Source organism: Bombina bombina, chromosome 5 (assembly GCF_027579735.1).
Source record: "Bombina bombina isolate aBomBom1 chromosome 5, aBomBom1.pri, whole genome shotgun sequence".
In the NCBI taxonomy this organism is placed as follows: Eukaryota; Metazoa; Chordata; class Amphibia; order Anura; family Bombinatoridae; genus Bombina; species Bombina bombina.
The window spans coordinates 37,484,519-37,508,663 of NC_069503.1; the positions used below are offsets into that span (position 1 = coordinate 37,484,519).

Below are 24,145 nucleotides of genomic sequence, written 5' to 3' on the forward strand. Positions count from 1 at the left end.
TAGTAGAGGATATGACAGTGACAATGGGCTCAGTGCTAGTGAAAGTGCTAATATATATTGTGTAGCTTTATGTATATAGTGTAGCTGTAATATACTAGTAGAGGATATGACAGTGACAATGTGCTCAGTGCTAGTGAAAGTGCTAATATATATTGTGTAGCTTTATGTATATAGTGCAGCTGTAATGCACTAGTAGAGGATATGACAGTGACAATGTTCTCAGTGCTAGTGAAAGTGCTAATATATATTGTGTAGCTTTATGTATATAGTGTAGCTGTAATGCACTAGTAGAGGATATGACAGTGACAATGGGCTCAGTGCTAGTGAAAGTGCTAATATATATTGTGTAGCTTTATGTATATAGTGTAGCTGTAATGCACTAGTAGAGGATATGACAGTGACAATGTGCTCAGTGCTAGTGAAAGTGCTAATATATATTGTGTAGCTTTATGTATATAGTGTAGCTGTAATGCACTAGTAGAGGATATGACAGTGACAATGTGCTCAGTGCTAGTGATATTGTGTAGCTTTATGTATATAGTGCAGCTGTAATGCACTAGTAGAGGATATATGACAGTGACAATGTGCTCAGTGCTAATGAAAGTGCTAATATATATTGTGTAGCTTTATGTATATAGTGCAGCTGTAATGCACTAGTAGAGGATATGACAGTGACAATGGGCTCAGTGCTAGTGAAAGTGCTAATATATATTGTGTAGCTTTATGTATATAGTGTAGTAATGCACTAGTAGAGGATATGACAATGACAATGGGCTCAGTGCTAGTGAAAGTGCTAATATATATTGTGTAGCTTTATGTATATAGTGTAGCTGTAATGCACTAGTAGAGGATATGACAGTGACAATGGGCTCAGTGCTAGTGAAAGTGCTAATATATATTGTGTAGCTTTATGTATATAGTGTAGCTGTAATGCACTAGTAGAGGATATGACAGTGACAATGGGCTCAGTGCTAGTGAAAGTGCTAATATATATTGTGTAGCTTTATGTATATAGTGTAGCTGTAATGCACTAGTAGAGGATATGACAGTGACAATGGGCTCAGTGCTAGTGAAAGTGCTAATATATATTGTGTAGCTTTATGTATATAGTGTAGCTGTAATGCACTAGTAGAGGATATGACAGTGACAATGTGCTCAGTGCTAGTGAAAGTGCTAATATATATTGTGTAGCTTTATGTATATAGTGTAGCTGTAATGCACTAGTAGAGGATATGACAGTGACAATGGGCTCAGTGCTAGTGAAAGTGCTAATATATATTGTGTAGCTTTATGTATATAGTTTAACTGTAATGCACTAGTAGAGGATATGACAGTGACAATGTGCTCAGTGCTAGTGAAAGTGCTAATATATATTGTGTAGCTTTATGTATATAGTGTAGCTGTAATGCACTAGTAGAGGATATGACAGTGACAATGTGCTCAGTGCTAGTGAAAGTGCTAATATATATTGTGTAGCTTTATGTATATAGTGTAGCTGTAATGCACTAGTAGAGGATATGACAGTGACAATGGGCTCAGTGCTAGTGAAAGTGCTAATATATATTGTTTAGCTTTATGTATATAGTGTAGCTGTAATGCACTAGTAGAGGATATGACAGTGACAATGGGCTCAGTGCTAGTGAAAGTGCTAATATATATTGTGTAGCTTTATGTATATAGTGTAGCTGTAATGCACTAGTAGAGGATATGACAGTGACAGTGTGCTCAGTGCTAGTGAAAGTGCTAATATATATTGTGTAGCTTTATGTATATAGTGTAGCTGTAATGCACTAGTAGAGGATATGACAGTGACAATGTGCTCAGTGCTAGTGAAAGTGCTAATATATATTGTGTAGCTTTATGTATATAGTGCAGCTGTAATGCACTAGTAGAGGATATGACAGTGACAATGGGCTCAGTGCTAGTGAAAGTGCTAATATATATTGTTTAGCTTTATGTATATAGTATAGCTGTAATGCACTAGTAGAGGATATGACAGTGACAATGGGCTCAGTGCTAGTGAAAGTGCTAATATATATTGTGTAGCTTTATGTATATAGTGTAGCTGTAATGCACTAGTAGAGGATATGACAGTGACAATGTGCTCAGTGCTAGTGAAAGTGCTAATATATATTGTGTAGCTTTATGTATATAGTGTAGCTGTAATGCACTAGTAGAGGATATGACAGTGACAATGTGCTCAGTGCTAGTGAAAGTGCTAATATATATTGTGTAGCTTTATGTATATAGTGTAGCTGTAATGCACTAGTAGAGGATATGACAGTGACAATGTGCTCAGTGCTAGTGAAAGTGCTAATATATATTGTGTAGCTTTATGTATATAGTGTAGCTGTAATGCACTAGTAGAGGATATGACAGTGACAATGGGCTCAGTGCTAGTGAAAGTGCTAATATATATAGTGTAGCTGTAATGCACTAGTAGAGGATATGACAGTGACAATGGGCTCAGTGCTAGTGAAAGTGCTAATATATATTGTGTAGCTTTATGTATATAGTGTAGCTGTAATGCACCAGTAGAGGATATGACAGTGACAATGTGCTCAGTGCTAATGAAAGTGCTAATATATATATTGTGTAGCTTTATGTATATAGTGTAGCTGTAATGCACTAGTAGAGGATATGACAGTGACAATGTGCTCAGTGCTAGTGAAAGTGCTAATATATATTGTGTAGCTTTATGTATATAGTGTAGCTGTAATGCACTAGTAGAGGATATGACAGTGACAATGTGCTCAGTGCTAGTGAAAGTGCTAATATATATTGTGTAGCTTTATGTATATAGTGCAGCTGTAATGCACTAGTAGAGGATATGACAGTGACAATGTGCTCAGTGCTAGTGAAAGTGCTAATATATATTGTGTAGCTTTATGTATATAGTGCAGCTGTAATGCACTAGTAGAGGATATGACAGTGACAATGTGCTCAGTGCTAGTGAAACTGCTAATATATATTGTGTAGCTTTATGTATATAGTGTAGCTGTAATGCACTAGTAGAGGATATGACAGTGACAATGTGCTCAGTGCTAGTGAAAGTGCTAATATATATTGTGTAGCTTTATGTATATAGTGTAGCTGTAATGCACTAGTAGAGGATATGACAGTGACAATGGGCTCAGTGCTAGTGAAAGTGCTAATATATATAGTGTAGCTTTATGTATATAGTGTAGCTGTAATGCACTAGTATAGGATATGACAGTGACAATGTGCTCTGTGCTAGTGAAAGTGCTAATATATATTGTGTAGCTTTATGTATATAGTGTAGCTGTAATGCACTAGTAGAGGATATGACAGTGACAATGTGCTCAGTGCTAGTGAAAGTGCTAATATATATTGTGTAGCTTTATGTATATAGTGTATCTGTAATGCACTAGTAGAGGATATGACAGTGACAATTTGCTCAGTGCTAGTGAAAGTGCTAATATATATAGTGTAGCTTTATGTATATAGTGTAGCTGTAATGCACTAGTAGAGGATATGACAGTGACAATGTGCTCAGTGCTAGTGAAAGTGCTAATATATATTGTGTAGCTTTATGTATATAGTGTAGCTGTAATGCACTAGTAGAGGATATGACAGTGACAATGTGCTCAGTGCTAGTGAAAGTGCTACTATATATTGTGTAGCTTTATGTATATAGTGTAGCTGTAATGCACTAGTAGAGGATATGACAGTGACAATGTGCTCAGTGCTAGTGAAAGTGCTAATATATATTGTGTAGCTTTATGTATATAGTGTAGCTGTAATGCACTAGTAGAGGATATGACAGTGACAATGTGCTCAGTGCTAATGAAAGTGCTAATATATATTGTGTAGCTTTATGTATATAGTGTAGCTGTAATGCACTAGTAGAGGATATGACAGTGACAATGTGCTCAGTGCTAGTGAAAGTGCTAATATATATTGTGTAGCTTTATGTATATAGTGTAGCTGTAATGTACTAGTAGAGGATATGACAGTGACAATGTGCTCAGTGCTAGTGAAAGTGCTAATATATATTGTGTAGCTTTATGTATATAGTGTAGCTGTAATGCACTAGTAGAGGATATGACAGTGACAATGTGCTCAGTGCTAGTGAAAGTGCTAATATATATTGTGTAGCTTTATGTATATAGTGTAGATGTAATGCACTAGTAGAGGATATGACAGTGACAATGGGGTCAGTGCTAGTGAAAGTGCTAATATATATTGTGTAGCTTTATGTATATAGTGTAGCTGTAATGCACTAGTAGAGGATATGACAGTGACAATGGGCTCAGTGCTAGTGAAAGTGCTAATATATATTGTGTAGCTTTATGTATATAGTGTAGCTGTAATGCACTAGTAGAGGATATGACAGTGACAATGTGCTCAGTGCTAATGAAAGTGCTAATATATATTGTGTAGCTTTATGTATATAGTGTAGCTGTAATGCACTAGTAGAGGATATGACAGTGACAATGTGCTCAGTGCTAGTGAAAGTGCTAATATATATTGTGTAGCTTTATGTATATAGTGTATCTGTAATGCACTAGTAGAGGATATGACAGTGACAATTTGCTCAGTGCTAGTGAAAGTGCTAATATATATAGTGTAGCTTTATGTATATAGTGTAGCTGTAATGCACTAGTAGAGGATATGACAGTGACAATGTGCTCAGTGCTAGTGAAAGTGCTAATATATATTGTGTAGCTTTATGTATATAGTGTAGCTGTAATGCACTAGTAGAGGATATGACAGTGACAATGGGCTCAGTGCTAGTGAAAGTGCTAATATATATTGTGTAGCTTTATGTATATAGTGTAGCTGTAATGCACTAGTAGAGGATATGACAGTGACAATGTGCTCAGTGCTAGTGAAAGTGCTACTATATATTGTGTAGCTTTATGTATATAGTGTAGCTGTAATGCACTAGTAGAGGATATGACAGTGACAATGTGCTCAGTGCTAGTGAAAGTGCTAATATATATTGTGTAGCTTTATGTATATAGTGTAGCTGTAATGCACTAGTAGAGGATATGACAGTGACAATGTGCTCAGTGCTAATGAAAGTGCTAATATATATTGTGTAGCTTTATGTATATAGTGTAGCTGTAATGCACTAGTAGAGGATATGACAGTGACAATGTGCTCAGTGCTAGTGAAAGTGCTAATATATATTGTGTAGCTTTATGTATATAGTGTAGCTGTAATGTACTAGTAGAGGATATGACAGTGACAATGTGCTCAGTGCTAGTGAAAGTGCTAATATATATTGTGTAGCTTTATGTATATAGCGTAGCTGTAATGCACTAGTAGAGGATATGACAGTGACAATGTGCTCAGTGCTAGTGAAAGTGCTAATATATATTGTGTAGCTTTATGTATATAGTGTAGATGTAATGCACTAGTAGAGGATATGACAGTGACAATGGGGTCAGTGCTAGTGAAAGTGCTAATATATATTGTGTAGCTTTATGTATATAGTGTAGCTGTAATGCACTAGTAGAGGATATGACAGTGACAATGGGCTCAGTGCTAGTGAAAGTGCTAATATATATTGTGTAGCTTTATGTATATAGTGTAGCTGTAATGCACTAGTAGAGGATATGACAGTGACAATGTGCTCAGTGCTAATGAAAGTGCTAATATATATTGTGTAGCTTTATGTATATAGTGTAGCTGTAATGCACTAGTAGAGGATATGACAGTGACAATGGGCTCAGTGCTAGTGAAAGTGCTAATATATATTGTGTAGCTTTATGTATATAGTGTAGCTGTAGTGCACTAGTAGAGGATATGACAGTGACAATGTGCTCAGTGCTAGTGAGTGAAAGTGCTAATATATATTGTGTAGCTTTATGTATATAGTGTAGCTGTAATGCACTAGTAGAGGATATGACAGTGACAATGGGCTCAGTGCTAGTGAAAGTGATAACATATATTGTGTAGCTTTATGTATATAGTGTAGCTGTAATGCACTAGTAGAGGATATGACAGTGACAATGGGCTCAGTGCTAGTGAAAGTGCTAATATATATTGTGTAGCTTTATGTATATAGTGTAGCTGTAATGCACTAGTAGAGGATATGACAGTGACAATGGGCTCAGTGCCAGTGAAAGTGCTAATATATATTGTGTAGCTTTATGTATATAGTGTAGCTGTAATGCACTAGTAGAGGATATGACAGTGACAATGTGCTCAGTGCTAGTGAAAGTGCTAATATATATTGTGTAGCTTTATGTATATAGTGTAGCTGTAATGCACTAGTAGAGGATATGACAGTGACAATGGGCTCAGTTACTAATTTTATTAATTTGCAGCATTTAAACAATATTAAAAAGCATCTGATTTGTCTTTGAAATGGTTGGTTGCATATTTTGTTTGTCTGATTGGCTGCTGATTAACATGTGACTTCTCTGAGTGTATTCTGGGAGATTATTGAACTGACCTTCGTTCCCCTCCCATTTACTTCCTGTGCAGCCGTAACTGGGTGAGTGAGTCAGGCTGTGTGTATTGTGTGATAAATAATTTATTGAAGGGGGCTGGGGACATAATTTCTTACAGGGGGCTGGGGACATAATTTCTTACAAGAGGGCTGGGGACATAATTTCTTACAGGGGGCTGGGGACATAATTTCTTACAGTGGGCTGGGGACATAATTTCTTACAAGAGGGCTGGGGACATAATTTCTTACAGGGGGCTGGGGACATAATTTCTTACAGGGGGCTGAGGACATAATTTCTTACAGGGGGCTGAGGACATAATTTCTTACAGGGGGCTGGGGACATAATTTCTTACAGGGGGCTGAGGACATAATTTCTTACAGGGGGCTGGGGACATAATTTCTTACAGGGGGCTGAGGACATAATTTCTTACAGGGGGCTGAGGACATAATTTCTTACAGGGGGCTGAGGATATAATTTCTTACAAGAGGGCTGGGGACATAATTTCTTACAAGGGGGATGGGAACATAATTTCTTACAAGAGGGCTGGGGACATAATTTCTTACAGGGGGCTGGGGACATAATTTCTTACAAGGGGGATGGGAACATAATTTCTTACAAGAGGGCTGGGGACATAATTTCTTACAGGGGGCTGGGGACATAATTTCTTACAGTGGGCTGGGGACATAATTTCTTACAGGGGGCTGGGGACATAATTTCTTACAGTGGGCTGGGGACATAATTTCTTACAGGGGGCTGGGGACATAATTTCTTACAGGGGGCTGGGGACATAATTTCTTACAAGAGGGCTGGGGACATAATTTCTTACAGGGGGCTGGGGACATAATTTCTTACAGGGGGCTGGGGACATAATTTCTTACAGGGGGCTGGGGACATAATTTCTTACAGGGGGCTGGGGACATAATTTCTTACAGGGGGCTGGGGACATAATTTCTTACAAGAGGGCTGGGGACATAATTTCTTACAGGGGGCTGGGGACATAATTTATTACAAGAGGGCTGGGGCATAATTTCTTACAGGGGGCTGGGGACATAATTTCTTACAGGGGGCTGGGGACATAATTTCTTACAAGAGGGCTGGGGACATAATTTCTTACAGGGGGCTGGGGACATAATTTCTTACAGGGGGCTGGGGACATAATTTCTTACAGGGGGCTGAGGACATAATTTCTTACAGGGGGCTGAGGACATAATTTCTTACAGGGGGCTGAGGACATAATTTCTTACAGGGGGCTGAGGACATAATTTCTTACAAGAGGGCTGGGGACATAATTTCTTACAAGGGGGCTGGGGACATAATTTCTTACAAGAGGGCTGGGGACATAATTTCTTACAAGGGGGCTGGGGACATCATTTCTTACAAGAGGGCTGGGGACATAATTTCTTACAGGGGGCTGGGGACATAATTTCTTACAGGGGGCTGGGGACATAATTTCTTACAAGAGGGCTGGGGACATAATTTCTTACAAGAGGGCTGGGGACATAATTTCTTACAGGGGGCTGGGGACATAATTTCTTACAGGGAGCTGGGGACATAATTTCTTACAAGAGGGCTGGGGACATAATTTCTTACAAGAGGGCTGGGGACATAATTTCTTACAGGGGGCTGGGGACATAATTTCTTACAGGGGGCTGGGGACATAATTTCTTACAAGAGGGCTGGGGACATAATTTCTTACAAGAGGGCTGGGGACATAATTTCTTACAGGGGGCTGGGGACATAATTTCTTACAGGGGGCTGGGGGCATAATTTCTTACAGGGGGCTGAGGACATAATTTCTTACAGGGGGCTGAGGACATAATTTCTTACAGGGGTCTGGGGACATAATTTCTTACAGGGGTCTGGGGACATAATTTCTTACAAGAGGGCTGGTGGACATAATTTCTTACAAGAGGGCTGGGGACATAATTTCTTACAGGGGGCTGGGGACATAATTTCTTACAGGGGGCTGGGGACATAATTTCTTACAGGGGGCTGAGGATATAATTTCTTACAGGGGTCTGGGGACATAATTTCTTACAAGAGGGCTGGGGACATAATTTCTTACAAGAGGGCTGGGGACATAATTTCTTACAGGGGGCTGGGGACATAATTTCTTACAGGGGGCTGGGGACATAATTTCTTACAAGAGGGCTGGGGACATAATTTCTTACAAGAGGGCTGGGGACATAATTTCTTACAGGGGGCTGGGGACATAATTTCTTACAGGGGGCTGGGGACATAATTTCTTACAGGGGGCTGAGGACATAATTTCTTACAGGGGGCTGGGGACATAATTTCTTACAAGGGGACTGGGGCATAATTTCTTACAGGGGGGCTGGTGGTATGATTTCTTTACAGGGGGCTGTCGGGGCATAATGTATTGATGGGGGGTTGTGGGGGCATAATGTATTGATGGGGGGGTTGTGGAGGGATAATGTATTATACCTATGTGGGGGGGGGGCATAATTTATTACACGGGGAATGGGGGGGCATAATATGTTGTAAACTGACAGATTTATTTTTCTTTAAAACCTTTGTTGACAGATTTATTTCATATTTACACACGTGCAGCTGCACACATTTTAGCTATACCCTACGTTTGTCTAAAGATATTTGACTTACGAATAAGTGGTTATGAGATAAATAAAATTCTAGAAACTGTGAATTCGAAGTACATAGGATATAAGGCTTGTCATATTATATGCAATTTATACAGTTAGTTTCTATCGCTTGCATTCTTTTCATTATTGGCGTCAGTGGGGCCCCATGTTTAAGTGTCACTTAAGGCCTCTCAAAGTCTAAAGCCGCCACCGTGCATTCCCCTCATATAGAGCATCAATACAAATACAGATGCCACAGCACCACATACAGTATATCTCCAGAAAATTGTTCCTTTGTTCAAAGCATAACATTTGCTAGTGAAGGGTTAATGCACACTGCTGCTCTTTGTGCTAGTGAAGGGTTAATACACACTGTGCTGCTCTCAGTGCTAGTGAAGGGTTAATACAAACTGTGCTGCTCTCTGTGCCAGTGAAGGGTTAGTACACACTGTGCTGCTCTCTGTGCTAGTGAAGGGTTAATACACACTGTGCTGCTCTCTGTGCTAGTGAAGGGTTAATACACACTGCTGCTCTTTGTGCTAATGAAGGGCTTAAAGGGACAGTCAACCCAAATAGCGTTTTCATTTATCTATATAAACTTGCCCTGGATCATCATTTCTCAATGTTGCCCACTTTTCAAAGATATAGAGTTTGTCAGTAAAATCACTTACTTTTCACGGTGCAGCTGTTTCAAAATGTCCATTAAGCCCCTCCCCTTTTACATCAGCAGTGACATCAGCGGGTTCTTGTAACTTGTGTACATGTTCTATCTTGCTCGTAACCTGATTTTTGCGCATGCGCAGTGCGCCTCTGTTAATAGTATTGAAGGGGAATGCTTGAACACAGGCTCAGTATCTGTGCGGTTTACAGTGGAAGTGTACCAGTGTCCTGTTTCTTCAACCCTCCGGCCGGCAGAAGTTATCAGCAGTTAGCGGCTTGTATTCTTCGTAGCAGTGCAACTTATATGCTATGTCACTGGTATTTAGAAAAAATGACTTTCATTTCAGGTCCTTTTTTTCCAGGTAGTACAGTGTGTGTGAGCTCACACGTGTATGCGTTACGTATACTATATATGTCTGGGATGTCTGTATATCAGGGGACTGGCTATTATAAAGAGCTACAAAATAGATTCCAAAAATAAAAGGTTTTATTCAAATATATAAGGCTTTGCTTAGAATTGCAAACGACAGAAACGTGGGCAGACTAGATATTTTCCCATCAGTCAAACTGTTTACTTTTATTCTCTGATTTTACAAATAATCTGTATGTTACATAAATGAATACAGTACTGTTGTTGAACCAATTGTAAATGAAGTGCCAGATAAATAGGAGCTCAGTGGTGCCACTGGGGCCCTAAATTGAACACCAGTGTTATAAATGGCAAGCAACACATTTCACAGATTGTTGGTCTAACACATTACCCAATCTGCTCCCAACAACTCAACGACCGTACTGTATTCATTTATGTAACATACAGATTATTAATGTGTTTAAAAATATCCCTTACCAGATCTACAATTGGCTTTTAATCAAATAATAAGTACAGTATAAGATATCAATTCTACAGCATATGTACGTTTCAGAGTTCAACAATGTGTAGAAATCATTTACTCTCGCAGGCTCATTTTCCACTTCCTATACTTGCTGCTATGTGCAACACCCCATTCACTAGCAGTAATAACAAGAAGCCACTTCTGCTACATAATAAAAACAGCTGGCAAAGTAAATCCATAAAACAACGGAGCAATATGCTACAGGACAGTTTGGCAAAGAAAGTCAAAATGTGGTCCAAAAAAAAAGGATCCATAGAAACTATAGTATTTCTAAATATATCTATAAACGGACATAACAAGCTGATGGACAAATATTCATACAAGTGTGTAGGAGTAGACAATGGGGCATATTTATCAAGCCCCGTGTTTCTGGCAAGCCTGCAGCCTCGCCAGAAACAGCAGTTACGAAGCAGTGGTCACAAAGACCGCTGCTCCGTAACCTGTCCGCTTGCTCTGAGCAGGCGGACAGACATCGCCGGAAATCAACCCGATCGAGTACGATCGGGTTGATTGACACCTCCTGCTGGCAGCCCATTGGCCGCGAGTCTGCAGGGGGCGGCGTTGCACCAGCAACTCTTGCAAGCTGCTGGTGCAATGCTGAATACAGCGAGCGTATTGCTCGCCGTATTCAGCGAGGTCTGTCGGACCTAGGGTTGCCACCTCAGCCATGTTTTCCTGGACACTTATGAGTTACACATGCTGCAGGGCGTGCAGGGAGGAACATGTATTGTGTTTCTGGACAGCACTATTCATATTCCTCCCTGCACACCCTGCAGCATGTGTAACTTATAAGTGCTCTGTATTTTAAGGGACAGGTGGCAACCCTAGTCGGACCTGATCCGCACTGTCGGATCAGGTCCGACAGACCTTGCTAAATATGGGCCATTGAGTATATTTATGTAATTTGTTGGGAGGATAAGAGACTGACTGTATGATTAAAAACCTTTGCCTTCAGCTGTTTTATGTTATGTGTCCAAAACACTGATCTGGAATCTGCACACCTTTTGTATGCTGTATAATCCGGTTTGCAAAAAGTTTGAAGTTTTAGAACACAGCAAATAGACTTTCTGATTCAGATAAAGTCATCAAATGTCTAACATGACGTAAAATGCCTATTTTTATGTCTTGCAATATAGATCCGAGAACAGGAAATATCAGGAGGACAAAACTGAGTAGCTTTTGTGTTTTTTTTACGTGCGTTTTCTCTGATTCGGAGTTAATGGTTTGAGACTTATTTGTAAAATCAGAAAATAAAAGTAAACATTTTGACTGATGGGAAAATATCTAGTCTGCCCACATTTCTGTCGTTTGCAATTCTAAGCAAAGCCTTATATATTTGAATAAAACCTTTTATTTTTGGAATCTATTTTGTAGCTCTTTATAATAGCCAGTCCCCTGATATACAGACATCCCAGACATATATAGTATACGTAACGCATACACGTGTGAGCTCACACACACTGTACTACCTGGAAAAAAAGGACCTGAAATGAAAGTCATTTTTTCTAAATACCAGTGACATAGCATATAAGTTGCACTGCTACGAACAATACAAGCTAATAACTGCTGATAACTTCTGCCGGCCGGAGGGTTGAAGAAACAGGACACTGGTACGCTTCCACTGTAAACCGCACAGATAATGAGCCTGTGTTGAAACATTCCCCTTCAATACTATTACCAGAGGCGCACTGCGCATGCGCAAAAATCAGGTTACGAGCAAGATAGAACATGTACACAAGTTACAAAAACCTGCTGATGTCACTGCTGACGTAAAAGGGGAGGGGCTTAATGGACCTTTTGAAATGGCTGCAGCGCGAAAAGTAAGTGATTTTACTGACAAACTCTATATCTTTGAAAAGTGGGCTACATTGAGAAATGATGATCCATGAAAACCCTATTTGGGTTGACTATCCCTTTAATACACACTCTGCAGATCTTTGTCTTAGTGAAGGGGTTTGTTTATTGGACCCTGTGAGGCTCTGAAAAGGCTGTGCTGCTATCTGTGTCAGTGAAGGGTTAATACACACTGTGCTGCTATCTGTGTCAGTGAAGGGTTAATACACACTGTGCTGCTCTCTGTGCTAGTGAAGGGTTAATACACACTGTGCTGCTCTCTGTGCTAGTGAAGGGTTAATACACTGTGCTGCTCTCTGTGCTAGTGAAGGGTTAATACACACTGTGCTGCTCTCTGTGCTAGTGAAGGGTTAATACACACTGTGCTAGTGAAGGGTTAATACACACTGTGCTGCTCTCTGTGCTAGTGAAGGGTTAATACACACTGTGCTGCTCCCTGTGCTAGTGTAGGGGTTAATACACACTGTGCTGCTCTCTGTGCCAGTGAAGGGTTAATACACACTGTGCTGCTCTCTGTGCTAGTGAAGGGTTAATACACACTGTGCTGCTCTCTGTGCTAGTGAAGGGTTAATACACACTGTGCTGCTCTCTGTGCTAGTGAAGGGTTAATACACACTGTGCTGCTCTCTTTGCTAGTGATGGGTTAATACACACTGTGCTGCTTTCTGTGATAGTGAAGGGTTAATACACACTGTGCTAGTGAAGGGTTAATAGACACTGTGATGCTCTCTGTGCTAGTGATGGGTTAATACACACTGTGCTGCTTTCTGTGCTAGTGTAGGGGTTAATACACACTGTGCTGCTCTCTGTGCCAGTGAAGGGTTAATACACACTGTGCTGCTCTCTGTGCTAGTGAAGGGTTAATACACACTGTGCTGCTCTCTGTGCTAGTGAAGGGTTAATACACACTGTGCTGCTCTCTGTGCTAGTGAAGGGTTAATACACACTGTGCTGCTCTCTTTGCTAGTGATGGGTTAATACACACTGTGCTGCTTTCTGTGATAGTGAAGGGTTAATACACACTGTGCTAGTGAAGGGTTAATAGACACTGTGATGCTCTCTGTGCTAGTGATGGGTTAATACACACTGTGCTGCTTTCTGTGCTAGTGAAGGGTTAATACACACTGTGCCAGTGAAGGGTTAATACACACTGTGCTGCTCTCTTTGCTAGTGATGGGTTAATACACACTGTGCTGCTCTCTGTGCTAGTGAAGGGTTAATACACACTGTGCCAGTGAAGGGTTAATACACACTGTGCTGCTCTCTTTGCTAGTGATGGGTTAATACACACTGTGCTGCTCTCTGTGCTAGTGAAGGGTTAATACACACTGTGCTAGTGAAGGGTTAATACACACTGTGCTGCTCTCTGTGCCAGTGAAGGGTTAAAGGGACAGTCAACACAAAACTAGTTTTAACATGTATCAATAAAGTTTCCCTAGATCGTTTTTTCCAAATATATGCCATTTTTTTAAAGATAATCCATTTTCAAGTTAAATCACTTACTTTTCCCCCTGTTGCCATTTTAAAATGTCCGTGTAGCTCCACCCCTTTTTGTCATCCGTGACATCATGAAAATCCTGTGTTCACTGTAATTGTTCTAAGTTACTCGTAACCCGTTTTTCGCGCATGCGCAATGCGCCTATTGTACTCTGGCCACTTTTTCACACACCGTACCTGTTTCCTGTGCTCCCCTCTTGCAGCAGTTCCCAGGACTTATCGATTCTGTCATTATCCTATGTGCTTATTTATTAAAATGTGTCATATAGAGACCCTGGTGCAATGATCTGTTACTTCACACAGACAAGGCTGCATCCCACTCCTATTTGTTCCATCATTGTTCATTAAGGCTGTTTTGAAATAAATGCAAAGAAAACAGCAAAATTATTCTTTCTTTTTTGTATTTGTCTGAATTCAAAAGCAGGTCTAGTATTCAGGTGCTCTGAATAACCACTGTGTATTATTGATCTTCCACTATCTGCTATTTTCCCTTTTCATTCACGTAAAAGAAGTGACTAAAAAATATTAATATGCAAGCAGTCCTGTTAGCCAGTGTGAAACGTTGCTGAATTAATGACAGTGAGGATCTGCTCGATATCCCTGTCAATCTATTGCTAGACTGTAGCCACACGCTAGCTGGGCAATTGCTCTGGGTTCTGCATTTCTGAGTACACAAAGCTACTAGATATTGTTTTACAGGATGTCTGTAGTTCATTTGACTTATTGTTCAGTTTCCTATAAATATGGATAGAGTGAGACAGTACTTTTTTACTATGTTTATTTGTTGCTTTTATGGCATTCTGTAAATGACTTTGTCTTTTTCCTTCCCCAAAGCTATTAGTTGTTGGTTGACATAAATTTGAAAACACAAACTTTTACGCTAGTGGACCGTGTGACACTGCAATCATTGGCATTTATATGTCAGACTCTGGATCTCATAGACACATAACTGTACGTATTCTATGTAAAACAATATCTAGTAGCTTTGTGTACTCAGAAATGCAGAACCCAGAGCAATTGCCCAGCTAGCGTGTGGCTACAGTCTAGCAATAGATTGACAGGGATATCGAGCAGATCCTCACCGTCATTAATTCAGCAACGTTTCACACTGGCTAACAGGACTGCTTGCATATTAATATTTTTTAGTCACTTCTTTTACGTGAATGAAAAGGAAAAATAGCAGATTTTCATTTTTGCGCATATCGCCCAGCCCTAGTTAATACACACAGCTGCTAGTGAAGGGTTAATACGCTCTGTACAGCTCTCTGTGCTAGTGATGGGTTAATACACACTGTGCTGCTCTCTGTGCTAGTGAAGGGTTAATACACACTGTGCAGCTCTCTGTGCTAGTGAAGGGTTAATACACACTGTGCTGCTCTCTGTGTTAGTGAAGGGTTAATACACACTGTGCTGCTCTCTGTGCTAGTGAAGGGTTAATACACACTGTGCTGCTCTCTGTGCTAGTGAAGGGTTAATACACACTGTGCAGCTCTCTGTGCTAGTGAAGGGTTAATACACACTGTGCTGCTCTCTGTGCTAGTGAAGGGTTAATACATACTGTGCTGCTCTCTGTGTTAGTGAAGGGTTAATACACACTGTGCTGCTCTCTGTGCTAGTGAAGGGTTAATACACACTGTGCTGCTCTCTGTGCTTTTGAAGGGTTAATACACCTAGGTAAAAAGGAGAGATGTGCGCTAAGCTACTTAACCAAACTCCTAGGGTCCTAATATATCCTCTAACAATTTAGGAAAAAATGAGTATAGTCAAAGAGAAATGCTTAGGAGCGCTAAACAGCTAAAGGTTAAAAGACCAGGAGGTGAACCAAAAAAGTTATACACCACAAGCTAGTAAAAGCAATAGTTTTATATTTCTAAAATAAGCTAAAATCAGAACATAGAGACAAATGTAACAAGTGTGTAATTCTATAGTAATAAATGTTACTAAACAATTTGCAACAATATAATAAAGAACCGGACGTCTCCGATTAGAGTAAAAATAGGATATTACAAAGTATAATTGCCACCACTAAGAAAGTAGAAAAAATGTGTTTTGCAAAACATATCAGTCAGTTCAAATTTCAACCCGAATAGTCATAGTTTATAAATCTGTATATCCAAATGTATTTATTTTAATGTTATTATATTGTTGCAAATGGTTTAGTAACATTTATTACTATAGAATTACACACTTGTTACATTTGTCTCTATGTTCTGATTTTAGCTTATTTTAGAAATATAAAACTATTGCTTTTACTAGCTTGTGGTGTATAACTTTTTTGGTTCACCTCCTAATGTCTTTTTAACCTTTAGCTATTTAGCGCTCCTAAGTATTTCTCTTTGACTATAAGGGTTAATACACACTGTGCTGCTCTCTGTGCTAGTGAAGGGTTATACACTGTGCAGCTCTCTGTGCTAGTGAAGGGTTAATACACACTGTGCTACTCTCTCTGCTAGTGAAGGGTTAATACACACTGTGCTGCTCTCTGTGCTAGTGAAGGGTTAATACACACTGTGCTGCTCTCTGTGCTAGTGAAGGGTAAATACACACTGTGCAGCTCTCTGTGCTAGTGAAGGGCTAATACACACTGTGCTGCTCTCTGTGCTAGGGAAGGGTTAATACACACTGTGCTGTTCTCTGTACTAGTGAAGGGTTAATACACACTGTGCTGCTCTCTGTGCTAGTGAAGGGTTAATACACACTGTGCTGCTCTCTGTGCTAGTGAAGGATTAATACACACTGTGCTGCACTCTGCTAGTGAAGGGTTAATACACACTGTGCTGCTCTCTGTGCCAGTGAAGGGTTAATACACACTGTGCTGCTCTCTGTGCTAGTGATGGGTTAATACACACTGTGCAGCTCTTTGTGCTAGTGAAGGGTTAATACACACTGTGCTGCTCTCTGTGCTAGTGCAGGGTTAATACACACTGTGCTGCTCTCTGTGCCAGTGAAGGGTTAATACACACTGTGCTGCTATCTGTGCTATTGAAGGGTTAATACACACTGTGCTGCTCTCTGTGCTAGTGAAGGGTTAATACACACTGGGCTGCTCTCTGTGCCAGTGAAGGGTTAATACACACTGGGCTGCTCTCTGTGCTAGTGATGGGTTAATACACACTGTGCTGCTCTCTGTGCTAGTGAAGGGTTAATACACACTGTGCTGCTCTCTGTGCTAGTGAATGGTTAATACACACTGTGCAGCTCTCTGTGTTAGTGAAGGGTTAATACACACTGTACTGCTCTCTGTGCTAGTGAAGGGTTAATACACACTGTGCAGCTCTCTGTGCTAGTAAATGGTTAATACACACTGTGCTGCTCTCTGTGCTAGTGAAGGGTTAATACACACTGTGCTGCTCTCTGTGCTAGTGAGGGGTTAATACACACTGTGCTGCTCTCTGTGCTAGTAAATGGTTAATACACACTGTGCTGCTCTCTGTGCTAGTGAAGGGTTAATACACACTGTGCTGCTCTCTGTGCTAGTGAGGGGTTAATACACACTGTGCTGCTCTCTGTGCCAGTGAAGGGTTAATACACACTGTGCTGCTCTCTGTGCTAGTGAAGGGTTAATACACACTGTGCTGCTCTCTGTGCCAGTGAAGGGTTAATACACACTGTGCTGCTCTCTGTGCTTTTGAAGGGTTAATACACACTGTGCTGCTCTCTGTGCTTTTGAAGGGTTAATACACACTGTGCTGCTCTCTGTGCTTTTGAAGGGTTAATACACCTAGGTAAAAAGGAGAGATGTGCGCTAAGCTACTTAACCAAACTCCTAGGGCCCTAATATATCCTCTAACAATTAGGAAAAAATGAGTATAGTCAAAGAGAAATGCTTAGGAGCGCTAAATAGCTAAAGGTTAAAAAGACATTAGGAGGTGAACCAAAAAAGTTATACACCACGGGCGCGATCCGATATAGATCGCAGTTTGCGGCGCAAGCGAGGGAACCGGCGTCGCCCGCAGTTTCAGCTCGCAACTCGAGCTATCCCATATAAGTCGCCGTCAGATGCTAACGTGCCGTAAGTCTGACAAACCAGCGATGTCCAGAAATCTGCGCAAGTACAAATTTCTGGCGTCACCAGTGACTTGCGCCACGTTAGAAACTGCCGGCGCCTATAAAACCTGACTAAAGTCTAAAACACCCGTACTGTCTAACACGCCTCCCTAACATAGCCCGCACTGTCTAACCCTCTATCCGCTATCCCCCCTCACTATCCTAACAATAAAAAAGCTATTAACCCCTAAACCGCCGCTCCCGTACCCCGCCGCAACCTAATAAAGTTATTAACCCCTAAACCGCCGCTCCCGTACCCCGCCGCCAGCTATATTATATCTATAACCCCCTAAAGTGAGCCCCTAACACCGCCGCCATCTATATTAAAATTATTAACCCCTAATGTAAGCCCCTTACACCGCCGCCATCTCTATTAAAATGATTAACCCCTAATTTAATCTACCTACCCCGCCGCCAGCTATATTATCTATATTAACCCTAAGTATATTATAGTTAATATAGGTATTACATTATATATATTAACTATATTAACCCTAATTATATTAGGGTTAATATAGTTAATATAGTTACTATAGTATTTATATTAACTATATTAACTCTATCTAACCCTAACACCCCTAACTAAATTTATATTAAATTAATCTAATTCATTTATAAACTAAAATATTCCTATTTAAATCTAAATACTTACCTATAAAATAAACCCTAAGATAGCTACAATATAATTAATAATTACATTGTAGCTATGTTAGGGTTAATATTTATTTTACAGGTAAATTGTTAATTATTTTAACTAGGTATAATAGATATTAAATAGTTATTAACTATTTAATATCTACCTAGTTAAAATAATTACCCAATTACCTGTAAAATAAATCCTAACCTAAGTTACAAATACACCTACACTATCAATAAATTAAATAAACTACAAACATCTATCTAAAAATACAATTAAATTAACTAAACTAAATTACAAAAAATAAAAAAAAGATTACAAGATTTTTAAGCTAATTACACCTATTCTAAGCCCCCTAATAAAATAATAAACCCCCAAAATAAAAAAAATTTCCCTGCCCTATTCTAAATTAAACAAATTTCAAAGCTCTTTACCTTACCAGCCCTTAAAAGGGCCTTTTGTGGGGCATGCCCCAAAGAATTCAGCTCTTTTGCATACAAATACAATACCCCCCCCCCATTACAACCCACCACCCACATACCCCTATTCTAAAACCACCAAAACCCCCCTTAAAAAAGCCTAACACTACCCCCTGAAGATCTCCCTACCTTGTCTTCACCACACCGGGCCGAACTCCTGATCCGATCCGGGCGATGTCTTCCTCCAAGCGGCAAAGAAGAATTCTTCCTCCGACGACGTCTTCCTCCAAGCGGCAGCAAAGTCTTCATTCTTCCGGCGGCATCTTCAATCTTCTTTCTTCGCTCCGCCGCCGCGGAGCATCCATCCCGGCCGACTGCTGTACTACGAATGAGGTACCTTTAAATGACGTCATCCAAGATGGCGTCCGCCGAATTCCGATTGGCTGATAGGATTCTATCAGCCAATCGGAATTAAGTTAGAAAAATCTGATTGGCTGATTGAATCAGCCAATCAGATTCAAGTTCAATCCGATTGGCTGATCCGAACAGCCAATCAGATTGAGCTCGCATTTTATTGGCTGATCGGAACAGCCAATAGAATGCGAGCTCAATCTCATTGGCTGATTGGATCAGCCAATCGGATTGAACTTGAATCTGATTGGCTGATTCAATCAGCCAATCAGATTTTTCTAACTTAATTCCGATTGGCTGATAGAATCCTATCAGCCAATCGGAATTCGGCGGACGCCATCTTGGATGACGTCATTTAAAGGTACCTCATTCGTAGTACAGCAGTCGGCCGGGATGGATGCTCCGCGGCGGCGGAGCGAAGAAAGAAGATTGAAGATGCCGCCGGAAGAATGAAGACTCTGCTGCCGCTTGGAGGAAGACGTCGCCGGAGGAAGAATTCTTCTTTGCCGCTTGGAGGAAGACATCGCCGGAGGAAGAATTCTTCTTTGCCGCTTGGAGGAAGACATCGCCCGGATCGGATCAGGAGTTCGGCCCGGTGTGGTGAAGACAAGGTAGGGAGATCTTCAGGGGGTAGTGTTAGGCTTTTTTAAGGGGGGTTTGGGTGGTTTTAGAATAGGGGTATGTGGGTGGTGGGTTGTAATGGGGGGGGGGGGGTATTGTATTTGTATGCAAAAGAGCTGAATTCTTTGGGGCATGCCCCACAAAAGGCCCTTTTAAGGGCTGGTAAGGTAAAGAGCTTTGAAATTTGTTTAATTTAGAATAGGGCAGGGAATTTTTTTTATTTTGGGGGTTTATTATTTTATTAGGGGGCTTAGAATAGGTGTAATTAGCTTAAAAATCTTGTAATCTTTTTTTTATTTTTTGTAATTTAGTGTTTTTTTTTTTTTGTAATTTAGTTTAGTTAATTTAATTGTATTTTTAGATAGATGTTTGTAGTTTATTTAATTTATTGATAGTGTAGGTGTATTTGTAACTTAGGTTAGGATTTATTTTACAGGTAATTGGGTAATTATTTTAACTAGGTATAATAGCTATTAAATAGTTAATAACTATTTAATATCTATTATACCTAGTTAAAATAATTACCAATTTACCTGTAAAATAAATATTAACCCTAACATAGCTACAATGTAATTATTAATTATATTGTAGCTATCTTAGGATTTATTTTATAGGTAAGTATTTAGATTTAAATAGGAATATTTTAGTTTATAAATGAATTAGATTAATTTAATATAAATTTAGTTAGGGGTGTTAGGGTTAGATAGAGTTAATATAGTTAATATAAATACTATAGTAACTATATTAACTATATTAACCCTAATATAATTAGGGTTAATATAGTTAATATATATAATGTAATACCTATATTAACTATAATATACTTAGGGTTAATATAGATAATATAGCTGGCGGCGGGGTAGGTAGATTAAATTAGGGGTTAATCATTTTAATAGAGATGGCGGCGGTGTAAGGGGCTTACATTAGGGGTTAATAATATTAATATAGCTGGCGGCGGTATAGGGGGATTAGATTAGGGGTTAATAATTTTTATATAGGTGGCGGCGGTGTAAGGGGTCAGATTAGGGGATAGATAAGGTAGATGGCGGCGGTTTTAGGGGCTCACAGTAGGGGGTTAGTTTATGTAGATGGCGGCGGGGTCCGGGAGCGGCGGTTTAGGGGTTAATAACTTTATTAGGGATTTCGGGGGGGGGGGATCGCGGTTGACAGGTAGATAGACATTGCGCATGCGTTAGGTGTTAGGTTTATTTTAGCAGATCGCGGTTGACAGGGAGATAGACATTGCGCATGCGTTAGGTGTTAGGTTTATTTTAGCAGCCAGTTTAGGAAGTTACGGGTCTCCAATAGTCAGCGTAAGGCTTCTTACGGCTGCTTTTTGTGGCGAGGTGAAAATGGAGTAAGTTTTCTCCATTTTCGCCACGTAAGTCCTTACGCTGCATATTGGATACCAAACTGCGCGGGTTTGGTATACCTGCCTATGGCCCAAAAAACTACGGGCGACGGCAGAAATATACGCGCGTAACTTCTAGGTTACGCCGTATATGTGATACCAAACCCGTGCAAATATTGGCGTCGCCGGCTTTTGCGGGCGGCGATTTTTATCGGATCGACCCCTACAAGCTAGTAAAAGCAATAGTTTTATATTTCTAAAATAAGCTAAAATCAGAACATAGAGACAAATGTAACAAGTGTGTAATTCTATAGTAATAAATGTTACTAAACAATTTGCAACAATATAATAAAGAACCGGACGTCTCCGATTAGAGTAAAAATAGGATATTACAAAGTATAATTGCCACCACTAAGAAAGTAGAAAAAATGTGTTTTGCAAAACATATCAGTCAGTTCAAATTTCAACCCGAATAGTCATAGTTTATAAATCTGTATATCCAAATGTATTTATTTTAATGTTATTATATTGTTGCAAATGGTTTAGTAACATTTATTACTATAGAATTACACACTTGTTACATTTGTCTCTATGTTCTGATTTTAGCTTATTTTAGAAATATAAAACTATTGCTTTTACTAGCTTGTGGTGTATAACTTTTTTGGTTCACCTCCTAATGTCTTTTTAACCTTTAGCTATTTAGCGCTCCTAAGTATTTCTCTTTGACTATAAGGGTTAATACACACTGTGCTGCTCTCTGTGCTAGTGAAGGGTTATACACTGTGCAGCTCTCTGTGCTAGTGAAGGGTTAATACACACTGTGCTACTCTCTCTGCTAGTGAAGGGTTAATACACACTGTGCTGCTCTCTGTGCTAGTGAAGGGTTAATACACACTGTGCTGCTCTCTGTGCTAGTGAAGGGTTATACACCGTGCTGCTCTGTGCTAGTAAAGGGTTAATACAGAATGTGCTGCTCTCTGTGCTAGTGAAGGGTTAATACAGAATGTGCTGCTCTCTGTGCTAGTGAAGGGTTAATACAGAATGTGCTGCTCTCTGTGCTAGTGAAGGGTTAATACACACTGTGAAGCTCTTTGTTCTAGTAAAGGGGTTAATATACACTGTGCTGCTCTCTGTGCCAGTGAAGGGTTAATACACACACACTGTGCTGCTCTCTGTGTGAATGAAGGGGTTAATACACACTGTGCTGCACTCTGTGCAGGTGAAGGGTTAATCCACACTGTGCTGCTCTCTGTGTTAGTGAAGGGTTAATACACATTGTGCAGCTCTGTTCTAGTGAAGGGTTAATACACACTGTGCTACTCTCTCTGTGCCAGTGAAGGGTTAATACACACTGTGCTGCTCTCTGTGCTAGTGAAGGGTTAATGCACACTGTGCAGCTCTCTGTGCTAGTGAAGGGTTAATACACACTGTGCAGCTCTCTGTGCCAGTGAAGGGTTAATACACACTGTGCTGCTGTCTGTGCTAGTGAAGGGTCAATACACACTGTGCTGCTGTCTGTGCTAGTGAAGGGTTAATACACACTGTGCAGCTCTCTGTGCCAGTGAAGGGTTAATACACACTGTGCAGCTCTGTGTGCTAGTGAAGGGTTAATACACACTGTGCTGCTCTCTGTGCTAGTGAAGGGTTAATACACACTGTGCAGCTATCTGTGCCGGTGAAGGGTTAATACACACTGTGCTGCTCTGTGTGCTGGTGAAGGGTTAATACACACTGTGCTGCTCTCTGTGCTAGTGAAGGGTTAATACACACTGTGCTGCTCTCTGTGCTAGTGAAGGGTTAATACACACTGTGCTGCTCTCTGTGCTAGTGAAGGGTTAATACACACTGTGCTGCTGTCTGTGCTAGTGAAGGGTTAATACACACTGTGCTGCTCTCTGTGCCATTTAAGGGTTAATACACACTGTGCTGCTCTCTGTGCCATTTAAGGGTTAATACACACTGTGCTGCTCTCTGTGTTAGTGAAAGGGTTAATACACACTGTGCTGCTCTCTGTGCTAATGAAGAGTTAATCCACACTGCTGCTCTCTGTGCTAGTGAAAGGTTAATACACACTATACTGCTCTCTGTGCTAGTGAAGGGTTAATACACACTGTGCAGCTCTTTGTGCTAGTGAAGGGTTAATACACACTGTGCTGCTCTCTGTGCCAGTGAAGGGTTAATACACACTGTGCTGCTCTCTGTGCTAGTGAAGGGTCAATACACACTGTGCTGCTGTCTGTGCTAGTGAAGGGTTAATACACACTGTGCAGCTCTCTGTGCCAGTGAAGGGTTAATACACACTGTGCAGCTCTCTGTGCTAGTGAAGGGTCAATACACACTGTGCTGCTGTCTGTGCTAGTGAAGGGTTAATACACACTGTGCAGCTCTCTGTGCCAGTGAAGGGTTAATACACACTGTGCAGCTCTCTGTGCTAGTGAAGGGTTAATACACACTGTGCTGCTCTCTGTGCTAGTGAAGGGTTAATACACACTGTGCAGCTATCTGTGCCGGTGAAGGGTTAATACACACTGTGCTGCTCTGTGTGCTGGTGAAGGGTTAATACACACTGTGCTGCTCTCTGTGCTAGTGAAGGGTTAATACACACTGTGCTGCTCTCTGTGCTAGTGAAGGGTTAATACACACTGTGCTGCTCTCTGTGCTAGTGAAGGGTTAATACACACTGTGCTGCTCTCTGTGCTAGTGAAGGGTTAATACACACTGTGCTGCTCT

General features: G+C 40.4%; 1 protein-coding gene across 1 annotated transcript in view; it reads left to right on the plus strand.

The window, feature by feature from the left end:
• Window positions 1-6,437: 6,437 nt before the first annotated feature.
• Window positions 6,438-24,145, plus strand: part of LOC128659773 (gastrula zinc finger protein XlCGF7.1) — a 73,584-nt gene continuing 55,876 nt past the window's right edge. Inside the window, exon 1 of the mRNA XM_053713348.1 lies at window positions 6,438-6,469. The gene's annotated coding sequence lies outside the window, so the exon portion shown is untranslated. The remainder of the gene's footprint in view (window positions 6,470-24,145) is intronic.